Source organism: Chiroxiphia lanceolata, chromosome 2 (assembly GCF_009829145.1).
Source record: "Chiroxiphia lanceolata isolate bChiLan1 chromosome 2, bChiLan1.pri, whole genome shotgun sequence".
Taxonomy (NCBI): Eukaryota; Metazoa; Chordata; class Aves; order Passeriformes; family Pipridae; genus Chiroxiphia; species Chiroxiphia lanceolata.
Window position 1 is genome coordinate 54,707,633 of NC_045638.1, and position 10,840 is coordinate 54,718,472.

Consider the following 10,840-nt stretch of genomic DNA (forward strand, 5'->3'; position numbering starts at 1 on the left):
TGACTGCTTTGAAATGAAAACACGTACTATTTTGTCCATTCTATCCTCCTCAAAGTCATACTCATGCCTTTGCTATCTTGCCCAAAGTCAGCAAACATTGGTTTTAAGAGAAGCCTGGTTGTGTATTACCACTGAAAAGAATTATTAATCATCAATGACTCTTCCTGAAAATAAGGACCCTGACGTGTGGGATTCAGGTAGCACAATTTACTCGGGATGAGTGAGAAATCCTTCTTTGATCCTAACCCATCCCTATAAATCCAGCTTATGCAGTCAGTTAGTTCAGTCAGTCAGTGCAGCTCTGAGTCCAGACAAGTGCACAACCAATGAAATGCAACCCAGCTCTCTGAGCATCACCTACTTCCCTCCTCTGAGAGCAAAATCACACTAAAAAGAAGGGTGTTTCAAATCTCTGCTCCATCTACGTGCTTTAAGTATTGTGAAAGAAGAAAATTTTAAATTCAAAAAAAAAGAAAAGTAAAAAGAGTTACGTGGAAGTTTAATTCTATGTAAAGACATTGCAGCAAAATAAATGTAATCATCTCAAATCACATCAGTATTTGGTACCACTGGCATCAGTGCGTAAACAAATATGCTCAAAGTTAATATCACTAAGTTAAACAATAATTAATAACATATTTTTATGTAAGCAGGCAGACAAAAATATTATTTTTCAATCGCTCTGCACTGACCTTGATGTCTTTTACAAGAAAATACAAGAGTAGTTACAGTCCAGGAATTAGTGCAGATACCTACCTATGCCATTAATTTGCAATACGTGGTCTCTGTGCCATAAGGTACCAGGTTCCTTAGTAGTTTTGAAAAATTACTACAGCACATTCTTCATATTAGACTTAGGAAACTTTATTAATCATTATGTGACACGATAAAGTACTTCAATTTAAAACATTTGAAAAATAAAGGTGAGACATATTGGATAGGCTAGGAATTCAAAACACTGACAGCCAAAGCTGGTTTGTCACCCCAATTTTCCTTTATTACAAACAGGAAAAAATGCACCCCCTGCAGAGGGCAATTAATTTTCTTCAAGATAGGTCATATGAATCACCCTATGAAGTTACTAATTCTTCCTAAAGCCTATACAGACGCACAGGTCTGACATTACGGTGTCTTGATGAATTCAAAGACAAACAGTTAGTTACTGCCTTTTGAATGACAGTTTTGTAGCTAAGAGGCTTAAGGCCAATTAGACAACTGTTTTGTAGGCAACTTGGTTTTGGTTTTATTTACCAAAATTCTTTATGTAGAGAGTCTGCTAGCTAGTGAAAGCCGCTATAGGGAAAGCATATGTTTTTGAAACTGATGGCATTGCAGGTATAGATGTACTATACAACACACCAAATATGAAAAACAAACTCACTATACCAGCATAAACAAGTCCAAGGGATTGACTGCAGCTCTCATCACTTTCAGTGATTACCATCAAAAATGAATGTCCGGTATCTCTCCCATCTAAAAAAATGCTGTCAGTATAAGCAAAACACAAATGGGATATTTTAGTTATTTTCCAATTAAAGATAGGCAGGATCCATGCAGCAATCAGTGCTGAAGCACAGCTGAGGATTGATTTTGAAGTGTTTAATAATAACAAACATTTCCACATGAACAGCAGTTAAAACAACGTAATCTTTGAGGGATAATTTCTGTTGTAATCATGTGTTCAGCAGACCAAGGTACACTGTGGCACTGGCAATGCTGAAAGCATTTGAAGAGAATCTGTGCTTGCTTTCCCTTGCTCCACAGATGCAATGTGTTCTCTCCAGAAAAGAGACACCTTGCACTTGCAGGAGGCAGGATGTGAGCACCCAGAACTGTATGTTCTTCTTTTGCAACAGTCCAGCTAACACCCCCATTTTCCTTGGCACAGCTAGAAGCTGTATTTCAGCTACCCAATCCAACCACAAACTCTTAAAAACTCTGAGAACAGACAACAGGATATTTAAATTATATTGCAGCCATCTGTTATTGTTACAATATCTGCATCAATATCATGAAAGTCAATAGGACCTTAAGACACCCTAGAAGAAAACCATGTCTATTTATTGTCTCCTCTGAAAATGGTTATTTGGTGGAGGGGTTTCTGACACCACTAGGGTAAGGTTCTTCTTGCCTTACTTCAGCTATGCGAAATCAAACAACAATCAGCAACAACAAATACCTGATTCTTTCCACTCTATGTCAGGAATTAATTGGATTAGTTGGATTAGTCTGTTCACTAGAGGTTTCTGTCTCTCTCTAGTGACTATACAAGGAACGTAAGTGATTGGTGTTTATAGCTACAGTCAAATTTGTGGGGGCTAGGTGAAAAATAAACAACAGACCTTTACTGCAAAAATCCTTTTTAGAGCTTTTCAAAATTTGTCATAAAAAATGTTTTTGATTTAAATTACTATAGACAAATGTACTGGGGGTAATCTTAAATCAGAGATAATATGATCCTCTTATCTTCTGCTGCAATCCCATTGTTTGTTTCTTTACTCAAAAAAGTAAATTGGCCTGGTTCACTTTTTATAATGGGAAGGACAGTAGCAAATCAACGCATAGAACAAAATATTTATTGGCAAGATGAACTACATTTCAATTACATCAATGTCTCAGTTTAAGGAGACTGGACGGTTTTGCTAAGGAGAATGAGTCATGAGGTAGACCAAACTCCTGTCTCTCAGCAATCGTAAATCTGAAATTAAGATGCTCCAATCGAGGAAATATGGAAGAAGGAAGAAATAACAACCCTTTATTAAAGGGTATATGTATACTGGCAAAAACAGCAACAGAACACAAAAACAACTAAACAATAATCCTGTACCCAAAGGTCCTCTTCAAAGAAGGAAACAGTCTGATACTTCTCTGTCCTCTGGCGCGGTTCTGATCACGGTTGGCAGGAGCGCTGTTGGATCACTGGAGGAGCAGAGCCTGCAGTGCTCGGTGTTGGTCGGCAGGGGGCGATGTTGGGCTCTGGCGGTCGCCACGTGGGGGCCCCAGATTGCAGAAGAAACCAAAAAATGGAGATTTCCCCGCACCCCTCGAGGCAGGGAAGGGGAAAAAAGGGGAAAGAAAGGTGGTTTCTTTCCCACTAAACTCACACTGTCTGCGGCTGGCTGTAGACAGGATTCCCCCCCTTGTTCGTCAGTGAGCACAAACTCTACGATGAAATCTGAGCAGATTCGGGCTGGAGACAGAGCAGCACGCAGGCAGGCCAAGGCTGGAGAGCAGCCAGATGACCAGGTCAAGAGCAATACGGCCTCAAAGCTTTTCCAACACCCCCCCCCCCCCTTGCCTCCATTAAGGCAGAAAGTGAAGTGTCCCCCCTTTGCAAGAAGAGGAGGAAAACTCCTTCCCCCTCCCTGCAGGTTTGGAAAGGCTGGAATGTAGTTCTGCCAGCCAGCTCCTTTGTGTAGGTAATCACCCAAGGCAGAGAGCTGTCCTCCCCATTCAACATCCCTCCCCCACATGCAGCAGGGGAAAGAAAAATTCCCTTTTGTTTTTTGGGGTTTTTTTTCTAGAACAAGTAAACCCATGACAATCAATTTTCAGGAAGAAAAAATACAGAGGGCAATATAATTTTCATTGACTGTAAACTTGGTGCTCTATCCAGTACTCTCAGGTCTGACATCAAACTGCTAATCTGCTAAAAACATCTGTATGCTAGGCAATACTACAGACATCATCTTCAAAATAGTAGCTTTTAGTAGTCTTTGCCTGATTTAGAGCACCACAGAAGGAACACAGGCAAAAGTTTGTCCATTAATTTAATGAACACAGGACAGTACTGATTTCCTAGAACTGCTAACTTCCCCTGATGTGAGTGGGTAGGTACTTCGATTAAATTATGGTTAAAGGGAGAAAAGGGAGAAATTTGAATTCTCAGTCAATCTCATGCAAAGTCTACTGCAGTAAGGTCCTTACCACCAGAATGCCTACATCTCTTTGTAAGGAGTGAGTGAAGCTCTCATGCCAGGCAAACTTCTGACCATACAGAGCTGTATTAATGCTCCCCTCATGCTTTATGAACCAGGTTAATAACCATCCCCACTACTCGGCCATCACTGAGAAATTCCCTGGGCTCTTTGGCAGCAGCTGCCTCTTTCTCACAGCCATGAGAACCAGACACCTGAGCTGAAAAGTGACAAAAGTTTGCATAAGACTCTGTGTTTTGCAGAATTCTGTGTAAGGAAGCTGGATTGCAAAGGTGGCAGCTGGCAAATTTACAGAAGTGTACGTCCAACAGGCAGTTGTGAGTTTTGCTATTTACAGATTGTTAGCATAGCAGCTTGGAGCATGTGCATGTATATGAGTACATGTATGCATGTTTTGGTTTGTTTTCGGGTTTGTCCTGGATCTACTGACCTCTGTGCTTATTTAACCTTTATGATGTATTACAACAGCCTGCTCTGCACAGCTGGGATTCAGCTAATCTAGCTTAAGAAGGAAGGTTCCTTGTCTTGGCTCTTGCTGCATAGTTAACAAAGACAGGCACCTCTAGAGGATGCTTGTTCTGCTATAAAGAAGACAACAAAATACAGAAGATGGTTTACTCTCTGCTTCTTCCGCCTTTCTCTTTCAAAGAAAGGAAAAGAAACACTACAGGTTCACCTCAGTAGCTGACAAATAGGTATTTCATGTCAGTTCAGTCTTACCAGATACAGCCACAAAAGGATAGCCTGCATGCTACAAGACCTACAGGAGACTAGTGTCCTCCTACGGTGCCATCTCTAAGTCAACTGAACTGCACTTTGCACGACTAGCTGGCACAAGGACATGAGGAGCCTAGTACCTGGTTTTCCAGTATGGTCTTAGGTGTGAATGCAGGTAGCATAAGATTTATTATTCTCTGATCCAAGGAAGGCTGTAGTCCTTAAAACTGGTATCAGAAGAAATCACTTCAAAAACCAAACCAAACTAAACTAAAACAAAAAGATCTTCTGTATCCTGGAAAACCAGCACGTACGGAGCTAGGACTGGAAGAGCTTAGCAACATCACCATAGGGCTTGGCTGCTCAGTGACTGTCCATGTACCAGTGGTAGGATTGGGGCCTTTGCCTCCTGGGCAAAGGCTGCTTGCTCCTCAGAAGTTTCCAACGACATGTGGAAAGTACCTAGAGAAGAATCCCACAACCCCTGTCTCAAAAAAGCACAGTGAAAAATCTTTCTCCATCTACTGCTCCCCCTTCTATCCATTGAATAATATACCAGATAATATTACTATAATATTCAAATGGTTCATCTCACATGCACAAGTATGCCAGAAGCTTTTGAGATGAGTGTATTTAGCACAGACTCAGTGACCAAGCAATTGCAGAAGCTGTCACAGACATCAGAGATTAGGTTTGACCAGTCCATAATCATAGACAGATCTAAAATTCACTCAAATTCAAGGAAGTTTTCCTGTCCCACTTCAGCCCACATTCGCTGAAAAATAGCTTAGCTGTTAAAAAATCCTAAGTTTTATCCAAGGTTCTTTTCAGTTTTTGTCTCACACCAGTCACGATCTAAATTAGAAATATGTGGTTGTAAAACAGTAGAAGAAATACTTTTAGAATTTAAACCAAAATAGAGGTTTGAAGGGAAAAAAGAAAAAACCAAAACCGAAAAAACCCAACGCACAACTTCAAGAACATGATACAATAGATAACTCATTTATTTGTTGCTTTTGTCTTTGTGGCACACTAAAAAACTTCCAATTTATTTGCTGAGCAAAGAAATTATGTCTTATTTTCAGTTGTTCCTTTTGACAGTCTCAAATTCTATTTGATTGAGTGATAAAGCACCTACGAAGCATTTCTGCATAACTATCTGTTACAGAAAGAAGATTTAATTTGCTCAGCCTTTCTCTGTGTTGACTACATGAAACTATATTAATTAATATAGTTTTAGTCAGGTGATTTTTTTTCGCAGCAACAAATCCCAGTGGACTTGAGGACTCTGGCAACATTGTTGCTGGTGTTATACAAACAATATGCTACACTACCTAACCTAATTTCAGTGTAGTAAAGTAAAGGCAAGTTTTGGCCTCTGGATCCAGGACTCCTAAAACACATGGTTTCTGAAATTTTGTTTGCTGTCACAAAACAGGTTAATGGAAGATTGATGTATACAGAAAGTTTTACCTTCAACCTTCTTTCAGTAATTAAAAATATAATTGAGAAAGTAACCAGAATATAACCCAACATGACTTAAAACTAAACAGAAAAAGTAATGATAAATCTGATACTCATAAAATCACTAAGTGTCTGAATAGAACAATGCTTCATCTATTCTTGTCTGCTCTTTCTTAAAACAGTCTTTTCTTCCTGCTTCTATGTTTCTGCAAGAAAAGTTTCGGTGACTTAGTCATTATTTTCAATATTAATTCAGTCCCTTTTAGCACTAATTACCAGCATCACCAAAGGCAGGCAGAGATGCCACACAGGATTTTCCCTGTTGATTCCTCTTCACTCCAGTGAATCAAATACCAGAAAAAGCTGACAGAATAAACTGTATTGGCATGGGGACAAGTCTCAGGAACTGGGAGAAGCAATCATGCTCATTTTCCCTCGTTATTTAACTCAGGCAATATATACACACAAATGCAAAGGTGAAAGCTAATCCCTTAACAGTTTTCTCTATGTCTGTCCTTTGATATATTGGTGGTGGGCTTTCCACACTGCAGTAATGCAAGTCTACTGTCACCTCATTGCTTGGAACTCAACATTTTCAGGAGATAAGCAAAGATATCTCAGAAAGATAATAAAAATCATACCAGATCTGTAGTGACCTCAGTTGACTTAAATTTCAGTTAGCAGTATTTGGCTCTAAATATCATGAGATAAGAAGAAATGGAATTTTTTCCTGGAGCTATTTTAAGGGCAATGACTACTATACATAGAGTCAGAGTAAGTGGCTGAAGTTAAATTTAAAAGGCAGACATATTTTTAGATGTTTCCAAATAAAGTCTCATCTAACAAGTCTGATGAAAAAGAGGAAAAACAATAGTAAAGAACCCAATCCCTATGCAAACAAAACCAAGATTTTTCATTGTAGAAGGCAACACCAAAGGAAAACCAAACTGTTTGGTTTCAGCTACTTTAACATTAAAGGACAAAGCTCATTTCTGAGTCTTGCCTGAAAAAGGGATGTAAACTCAGGTCTTCCGTAAATCCAGAATTTCTGCTATTCTAAGACAAGTCTAAAGCAGTCTCACTCTGGTGCCTGGCTTCTCTGACTGTACATAAAACTCTCGCTTATGTGAATGAGATTAAATTAATGGAAAATTCAGTATGCTTGCACAGATAACCTTGCTAAACTATCCAGGTCTGGGCTTTGGAGCAAGTAACGTAAACACTGAAACATTCTGTCACTGCAGTACAATTAGATTTGAAATTTCAAGCAGACTGGACTTAGAGGTGCAGCAATGTTGGTGTTTAGTTTAGTGTGTAGAAGTTAAAATAAACTATTTCCCATTCTGTCTATACTTCATTTTATAGAAGATCTCTACGTGCACTGTTTCTTACAGAAAGAAATATTACTTTCTCAGATGAAACCAAGATGCAATCTGTTACTGTTTTCTTTTTTTGAGGAGTACCCATTCTCTGTAACAAAAACACAGACTAAAAAGTGGTTTTATTTACTTCCACCTAAAAGGTGTTGTTGCGTTGGAAGAGCCATCTCACAAGTCATGCTTAGAGAAATATAAAATTCGGTTGCCATGCTAACAGGAAATCACTCAACTGAGTCCAGTAAAACAAAAGTGCATAAATAACATTTCCTCGTAAAAACGGGGAAATATCAGATTAACAAGGCTGCAGGTTTTGCCAGCTGAAGACAATTTCACAGATGCGTCCCTTTGTAGAGTGGTGAATTTCTGTCGGCATTTAAACCTCAAGAGCATCAGCTGCTTCTTCCCAACAGGACCATAGCTTATGTCCCATCTCCTCAAGAATCAGGACCTTGCAGGTGTAAACTCCACGCAGGGATGAACCCCACCAGTCCCCTTCTGTGCCGTCCCACGGCCCAATTCATCCTCCTCTACTCCAGCCACCTGCATCCCACCATCCTCCAGGTCCCTCCAGGAGGGCTTCCTGACAGGACCCCAGCTTTTTTTGGAGGGTCCCTGCGGACTGCGCCGGCGGCGAGCGAGGTCCCCCCGCGGGGGCACCTCTGCGGGAACACCCCAGCTTGGGCTGCCAGTCCCGGGGGGAGCAGCGGCAGCCCCGCTGCACCCCAGCTCCGCGCCGGCACCGCGGGGAGCACCGCGGCGAGGCTCCCGCACCCCACCCGTGTGCGTGACACGTGAACTCCCGCTCTGGCGCTGCCGGGTGCCGCGGTGCGTTCAGCGCCGTCCGGGCCGGCGGGAGCGACGGGGGAGAGGCCAGGCCGGCGGGACTCCCACGTGCGGCCGCCCTCGCCCGTGCCGGGCGCGGGGGGCAGATGCAGAGCATCCTCCGCCCCCACGGAGCGGACCCCGCCCGCTCCCTGCGACCCCTGAGCGCTCCGCTATCCTGCAGGTGTCATCCAGAGACCGATGGATGCCGTTTCCCACGGCAGCGGCTGCTAGGGAAAAACATGTTTATTACATACAAGAGAAAGGAAGAGGTCCTAAGGCTCCTCTGGACTGCCACCAAGGGCGTTCATTATGTCGTTTTATGTTACTTCCATTGGCGCAAAAAGTTACCTCAGACAGTCTTAGGGACTTGTGGGATTTTTGGTGTTTGGTTTTTGTTGTTGTTGTTGTTGTTTTTTAAGAGGAACAATAAAGTAATCAAAAGCTCAGAAAGAGAATAGATCAAAGGAACAAAGTTGAGGAGAACTTACTTGGTTTAGGTGTTTGCGCTGACAGCCGGCATCTTCCGTCAGCAGTTTTAACAGGTCACGTTTTCCCATGGAAGTTGTACCTTTTACAATCCCGTTTGCAAATTAAATCCTTTTAGAAGCTGTCTGTTTTATTTCACTGGCTGTCGTCCATCTGTCATCCACTATCCCCGTTTTTTACTTTATTTTCTCCATGTTTGCCACACATGCAGGCACTCTCGGACGCGCGCCCACGAGTCAGCGGGTGCCCATCACCTTCGGCCGGGGGAACCGCGCCTGCCGCCGGGCTCCGCTGCAACAGATGAGGAGCAGGTTCTTCCCCGGCTGCTTAGTGCGGCGTCTCCTTGTTCCCTCGGGGAGCCTCATGCCGGCTGTAAAAAGTAACAGCTCCTCCCGATGCGGCGGTCCCCTCCGGAGCGCTGGCTGCGCGGCGCGGGAAGGGAAAAAAAGACACCGAAATACCGGCAGAAGGAGCGCAGAGGGGCACACGCCGGGGTTCTCCGCGCTTGCCGCTGCGCTCCCTCCTCGGCCGGCAGCACGCTCTGCCTCAGCGAGCCCCCCCCAGCCGCTCTCCGCTCGCCCGCCCCCGCCGCGCTGCCCCCCGCGGCCGCGCCGCTCCCCTCGCCCGCCGCGCCTGCACCGCCGCTGCCCGCCCGCCTGCGCCCCCCTGCGGGCGCGCCGCGCACCGCGCCCGGCTCCGCGGGGCTCCGCGCGGGGGCCGGCCCGGGGCGCTCCGCGGTGCGGGGCTCACCGGCTGTCCCCCCGCGAAGAGGGAGCAGCGAGAAGGCACCCTCCGAGAACACGCACCGCTCGGGACCGCTCAGAGGCGGACGCACCAAGGAGCAGCCTCGACTCTGGAGGAAGTTCGCTGTCACATCGCTCGGCATCTGGGAAAGCCCCAACCCGCTCCATGCAGCCGCTGTGCGGCTCTTGTGAGTCCGCCTCCGCGGGGGCCTCGCCCGGCGCCCTTCGAGCCCGCAGCCGGGACTGGGTTCCGGCGCGCGCCCGACGCTTCTTTCCCGAGGCGCGGTAGAGGCTCTGCCCCCGGTGCGCCCCTGGGCCCGGCCTCCCATCGGGTGGTCCCTGCCCCTGTGCTGCGCCAGCTTCGCCCGGTGCGGCTGGGTCAGCCCGGCCTGGACGTGAACGGGACCGAACCGCAGCCAGGATTTTTAACAGAGGAGCGGAGGAGGCGAGGCTGCTAAACACCAACTGCTCACTTTACTTTTATTTTTCCTAAAAAATTATGATATATCTTAAATGCTCGAACTTAGAAATACGATAGGAAAAATATGTAACGTGCAGAGACAGAGATGCACGACAGAACATCCTGCCTTTTTTTTTTTTTTTTTTTTTTTTTTGGAGAACCCTTTGGATTCGGCCCCGTTTTGGGGTCTGGACACGGTGCAGGCAGGGTGGCACCTGCCACCGTACTCAGAGCCCGCCGTGCCCGGTCCACCATCCCTCCGCTCCCCCCCATCCCTGCCTCACCTCCCCACCGGGAGGCTGCTCCCCGCGTGGCACCGCCGGGCAGCATGCCACCACTTTCTGACTTTGGCCGTCTCGTTGGGTGAAGAGCTTCCAACTTGGCATTCCGGGGAAGGAGGGGGGTGAAATAAGCCCAGGGGAGCATCGGGAAGGGCCGATGCCAAAAAAGTGCGCACTGACAACCTAACCGCCAACAGCCCCCTTGCTGCCTGCCCCGCTGGGGCCAGGCTACGCAGGACGGCGGGTGTGGGGTATAAACAATGCCAAGAGCGAGAGTATCCGTAGTGCTGGCTTTCACCGGCGTCCCTGGAAGAGGTTTCAGCGCATTGAGCAATGAAGCTCTTGATGAAGCAGGAGAGCCTGAAAATGCCATTACAGCGAATGTGAAGGAATCGCCAGCCGCACTACTCGAAGGCACCAGACCTCCACGGGCAGCAGAGGTGATGCAATTAATCTACACTAAGCTGAGCAGTGAAAATGCCAGATGGCTGCTGCTCTGGAACTTCCACGGTTGCAGCATCGAGCCTCTGCATCAGGCTGCTGTGGG

At 45.5% G+C, this 10,840-nt stretch overlaps 1 protein-coding gene across 1 annotated transcript in view; it reads right to left on the reverse strand.

Moving 5' to 3' along the window:
- Nucleotides 1-9,353, reverse strand: part of TRPC4 (transient receptor potential cation channel subfamily C member 4) — a 128,812-nt gene extending 119,459 nt beyond the window's left edge. The window contains exon 1 of the mRNA XM_032679990.1: nucleotides 8,812-9,353. The gene's annotated coding sequence lies outside the window, so the exon portion shown is untranslated. The remainder of the gene's footprint in view (nucleotides 1-8,811) is intronic.
- Between the last annotated feature and the right edge of the window lie 1,487 nt (nucleotides 9,354-10,840).